General features: G+C 47.8%; 1 pseudogene; it reads left to right on the plus strand.

Annotated features, from left to right (window-relative positions):
• Window positions 1-3,878: 3,878 nt before the first annotated feature.
• LOC125539205 lies at window positions 3,879-5,746 on the plus strand (annotated as a pseudogene).
• Window positions 5,747-6,000: the final 254 nt, after the last annotated feature.

Here is a 6,000-nt window from a genome sequence, read left to right on the forward strand (position 1 = left end):
CCGGTTCGTGGCACCAACCGGGACTAAAGGTCCCATTTGAACCGGGAGTAATGCCTGTACGGTGCCCTATCCGCTCGAACCAGGACTAATGCTCACATTAGTCCCGGTTCGTAATGCAACCGGTACTAATGCTCTTTTTTGATCGAACCAAAGCCCCTTTTTCTACTAGTGGTGGGCGCGCTTGGTTCTAGTTGATGAAGCCGGCTGGATCAGATCGAAGCATGGGAGGCTCCGTATGGCCCATTCTCACTCGTAAGTCTGATCAATTCGGTCGCTGCCCAACCAAAGCAGCGTTCCTACTGTGTGTGCGATCGCATGTCGCCGCTATTGCCCACCGGGCGGAGTCGACGAGGTTGGAGCCGGCGCCCCGCGGTTCCATGTAGCCGCGCTCGGGAGATCGCCCTCCCGTGATCCCGACTTCCGTGGCGGACGGCATAGTGCTCGCTGCAGAGGCGGAGTAGGCTTGACGTCGATGAAGATAGTTTGGAGGCCAAGTAGGCTTGACGTCCTTGAAGATCGTTCGGTGGAGGCCAGTGTCCGGCGGCGCGTATCGACGTAGATTGGAATCCACGCGTATCGCCCGCTGGGTGAGGACGTGCTCGTCACGCGGCCGCCTACTAACAGCAGCCTTGTGTAGATCACGTCGGGAGATGTCGGGCTTGTGGAGTATGTATTTTGTACTGCACATGTATAAATTCACTTCATACTAGCATCGAAAGACAAGAAGGCAGTGATCTGGTGGAGTTGTGACCCAACTCCTAGTCTTGTATAGTTGAGGTAAAGGCCTTCTTTTGTATTATATATGCGTGCATCAGCACCCCAATCAGTATATCGTATTGCAACACTAGTAGAAAAAGGATCAAACGTGAAGCACATTAGTGCCGGTTTGAATTTGAGCCGGCACTAATGTGTACATTAGTGCCGGTTCCAACGGCTAGCCGGGCCGCTCTCATTAGTACCGGTTCGTGGCGAACCTTTAGCACCGGTTCGTGCCACGAATCGGTACTAAAGTGAGTGGTGGCAGGATGTTGTCAGTCCGGGGCCCCTCCAGCACCTTTAGTCCCGGGTCGTATCACGAACCGGTACTAAAGGTCGTCCTACATAGACCGTTCGTCCACCCGAGCTCGCTCTGTTCTTCCCATTTCCCCTCTCCTCTCTGTTCTTTTCCCTCTTCCTCTCAAGCTCATCACACATTTTGCCCAAAATTTGTCAAGATTTGAAGGCCCCCATCCATTCAAATGATCACAAAGGTTAGCAACTTTGTCCTTTCATCTCTCATTGCTAGATAAGCTCGTGCAATGCTTTATATAGTGATTGATTTTTGAGTTTAGTAATTTGGGAGGAATTATATATATGTGCTAGTATTTGATTTATATGCAATTTGAGGTAAACAATAACACTTAGTTTGCATATGTAGGTGTGGTTTACTTAGTACCTTTTAAATCTCCGTCGTAACCACCGTCGATCGCTAGCAATGTCCCGTCGCCGGCACCACCTTGTGATGAGCCTCTTGTTCATGAAGTTTTATATAAAAAATTGATGTTTGTGTGATTTGGATATATAGTTACTCGTATAATTATCTTACCCATACGTTGTTTGTTATACATAGTGCCATGGTTTTGATATCCTTCCCCGTCGGCCCTCGTCCGGGTTATGATTCGGATGTGGTATATTCCCTTTTAAAAATATTCATTGCATTTCGTGTTTATGACAAATTATGCCCATCAAGTTGACATAGATATTTGTATGTAGGAGGTAGTTGTTGGGGAACGTTGCAGAAAACAAAAATTTTCCTACGGTTTCACCAAGATCCATCTAGGAGTTCATCTAGCAACGAGTGATTAGATGCATCTACGTACCTTGTAGATCGCGAGCGGAAGCGTTCAAAGAACGGGGATGATGTAGTCGAACACGACGTGATTCAAATCACCGATGATCAAGCACCGAACGGACGGTGCCTCCGCGTTCAACACACGTACGGAACGGATGACGTCTCCTCCTTTCTTGATCCAACAAGGGGGGAAGAGAGGTTGATGAAGATCCAGCAGCACGACGGCGTGGTGGTGGATGCAGGGCGTCACAGTAGCAGGGCTTCGCCTATACTACGAGAGAGAGACGTAACGGGGAGAGAGGAAGCACCAAAGGCTGAGGTGTGAAATCCCTCCTCTCCCCCACTATATATAGGAGGGCCAAGGGGGGGGGTGCGCAGCCTAGGAGATCTGATCTCCTAGGTGCGGCGGCCAGGGGAGGGTTTCCCTCCCCCCCAAGGCACCTCGGGGTGCCTTCCACCACTTGGACTCCTCCTTGGTGGAAACCCTAGGCGCATGGGCCTAGTAGGGCTGGTGCCCTTCGCCAATGTAGGCCAAGGCGCACCCCCTACAGCCCATGTGGCCCCCCGAGACAGGTGGCCCCACCCGGTGGGCCCCCGGGACCCCTCCGGTGGTCCCGGTACAATACCGATAACCCCGAAACTTGTCCCGATGGCCGAAACAGCACTTCCTATATATAATTCTTTACCTCCGGACCATTCCGGAACTCCTCGTGACGTCCAGGATCTCATCCGGGACTCCGAACAACATTCAGGTTACTGCATACACATATCTTCATAACCCTAGCGTCACCGAACCTTAAGTGTGTAGACCCTACGGGTTCGGGAGACAAGCAGACATGACCGAGACGACTCTCCGGTCAATAACCAACAGCGGGATCTGGATACCCATGATGGCTCCCACATGCTCCACGATGATCTCATCGGATGAACCACGATGTCGAGGATTAATCAACCCCGTATACAATTCCCTTTGTCAATCGGTATGTTACTTGCCCGAGACTCGATCGTCGGTATCCCAATACCTTGTTCAATCTCGTTACCGGCAAGTCACTTTACTCGTACCGTAATGCATGATCCCGTGATCAACCACTTGGTTACCTTGAGCTCATAATGATGATGCATTACCGAGTGGGCCCAGTGATACCTCTCCGTTATCCAGAGTGACAAATCCCAGTCTCGATCTGTGTCAACCCAACAGACACTTTCGGAGATACCTGTAATGCACCTTTATAGTCACCCAGTTACGTTGTGACGTTTGATACACCCAAAGCACTCCTACGGTATCCGGGAGTTACACGGTCTCATGGTCAAAGGAAAAGATACTTGACATTGGAAAAGCTCTAGCAAACTAACTACACGATCTTTGTGCTATGCTTAGGATTGGGTCTTGTCCATCACATCATTCTCCTAATGATGTGATCCCGTTATCAATGACATCCAATGTCCATAGCCAGGAAATCATGACTATCTGTTGATCAACGAGCTAGTCAACTAGAGGCTTACTAGGGACATATTATGGTCTATGTATTCACACGTGTATTACGATTTCCGGATAATACAGTTATAGCATGAATAAAGACAATTATCATGAACAAAGAAATATAATAATAATGCTTTTATTATTGCCTCTAGGGCATATTTCCAACAGTAGTTGAACCGGAAATTCCAACCGACCCTATTGTCGAGAGGTTAAATTTAGTTGAAAGAGAAAACGAGGATTTGAAGGAAAAATTGAAAAGAATTGAGGGGGAGAAGATGGAATTGGAGTTGCATGTTGCCGATGTCGACGATGATCACAAGATTAAGATGGAGAAAATGCGCTTGAAGATTAGAAAGATTAGAAAATATGCCATTTATAGTGAGGCTTGGTATCATTATGTTGTTGGATCAATTGTTACCTTAGTTGTGATCTTGATCGCACTTGTTGTTGCATTTAAATTCTTTAGCTAGAGAGTTATTTGTTTGTTGCATTTAAGTATTGTATGATCTTTATGTATGAACTTTATGTATTGTATTAATTTGATGTTTTCGGTGTTGTGTATTGAAGATGAGCCGGCAATGGATGTACGATGACCGATACTCTCCCGAGTTCATTAATGGTGTGCGTACTTTTCTGCTTGCGGCTGAGGCAAACAAGCGAGCGGATGGTTTTATGCATTGTCCATGTGCTGGCTGCAAGAATGGTCACAATTACTCTACGTCAAGAACCATTCACGCGTCCACCTGTTTGAGTCCGGTTTCATGCCCCACTATAATGTTTGGACCAAGCATGGAGAAAGAGGGGTTATGATGGAAGACAATGAAGAAGAAGAGGACGACGACGGCTATCCTGGCCATGGGTTCCCTGAATACGATGATACAACAATGAGGGAAGAAGCTGAGCTGGTAATGCGGGAAGAAGCTGAGCCAACAATGCGGGAAGAAGCTGAAGAAGAGGCATCGGATGAGCCCGTTGATGATCTAGGTCGGGCCATTGCCGATGCAAAGAGAAACTGCGCAAGTGATTTGGAGAAGAAGAAGTTGCAGCGCATGTTAGAGGATCACAAAAAATTGTTGTACCCAAATTGCATAGGTGACAAGAAAAAGATGGGCACCACACTAGAATTGTTGCAATGGAAAGCAGAGAATGGTGTATCTGACAAGGGATTTGGAAAGTTGCTGGTAATGATATAGGATATGCTTCCAAAGGACAACGAATTTCCCGAGAGTACGTACGAAGCAAAGAAGGTTGTCTACCCTCTAGGGTTAGAGGTGCAGAAGATACATGCATGCCCTAATGATTGCATCCTCTACCGCGGTGAGTACGAGGATTTGAACGCTTGCCCGGTATGCGGTGCATTGCGCTATACGATCAGCCGCGATGACCCTAGTGATGTCGAGGGCGAGCGCCCCAGGAAGAAGATTCCTGCCAAGGTGATGTGGTATGCTCCTATAATACCATGGTTGAAATGTTTGTTCCAAAACAAAGAGCATGCCAAGGCGATGCGATGGCACAGAGAAGACCGTAAGAAAGACGGAAAGTTGAGAGTACCCACTGACGGGTCGCAGTGGAGAAAAATCAAAAGAAAGTACGGGAAGGAGTTTGCAGATGACGCAAGGAACGTATGGTTTGGTCTAAGCGCAGATGGCATTAATCCTTTTGGGGAGCAGAGCAGCAACCATAGCACCTGGCCTGTGACTCTATGTTTGTATAACCTTCCTCCTTGGTTGTGCATGAAGCGGAAGTTCATTATGATGCCAGTGCTCATCCAAGGCCCTAAGCAACCCGGCAACGACATTGATGTGTACCTAAGGCCATTAGTTGAAGAACTCTTACAAGTATGGAATGGAACAGGTGTACGTGCGTGGGATGAGCACATGGGGGAAGAATTTGAACTAAAGGCGTTGCTGTTCGTGACCATCAATGATTGGCCTACTCTCAGTAACCTTTCAGGACAGACAAACAAGGGATACCGCGCATGCACGCACTATTTGGACGATACCGACAGTATATATTTGGCTAATTGTAAGAAGAATGTGTACCTGGGACATCGTCGATTTCTTCCGAGCAGGCATCCCGTAAAAATGAAAGGCAAGCATTTCAAAGGTGAGCCGGATCATCGGGCGAAGCCTCGCCACCGTACTGGTGCTGATGTACATGATATGGTCAAGGATTTGAAGGTGGTCTTTGGAAAGGGTCCTGGTGGACAACCTGTTCCGAATGACGCTGACGGACGCGCACCCATGTGGAAGAAGAAATCTATATTTTGGGACCTGCCCTATTGGAAAGACCTAGAGGCCCGCTCCGCAATCGATGTGATGCACGTGATGAAGAATCTTTATGTGACCCTGCTTGGCTTCTTGGGCGTGTATGGGAAGACAAAAGATACACCTGAGGCACCGGAGGACCAGCAACGTATGCACGGAAAAGACGGCATACATCAGGGTCATGCAAGCTACGCTCTTACCAAAGAAGAGAAGGAAATCTTCTTTGAATGCCTGCTCAGTATTAAGGTACCGTCTGGCTTCCCGTCGAATATAAAGGGAATAATAAACATGACAGAGAAAAAGTTCCAGAACCTAAAGTCTCATGACTGCCACGTGATTATGACGCAACTGCTTCCGGTTGCATTGAGGGGGCTTCTACCGGAAAACGTTCGATTAGCCATTGTGAAGGTATGTGCATTTCT

This window comes from Triticum urartu, chromosome 1 (assembly GCF_003073215.2).
Source record: "Triticum urartu cultivar G1812 chromosome 1, Tu2.1, whole genome shotgun sequence".
Classification (NCBI taxonomy): domain Eukaryota; kingdom Viridiplantae; phylum Streptophyta; class Magnoliopsida; order Poales; family Poaceae; genus Triticum; species Triticum urartu.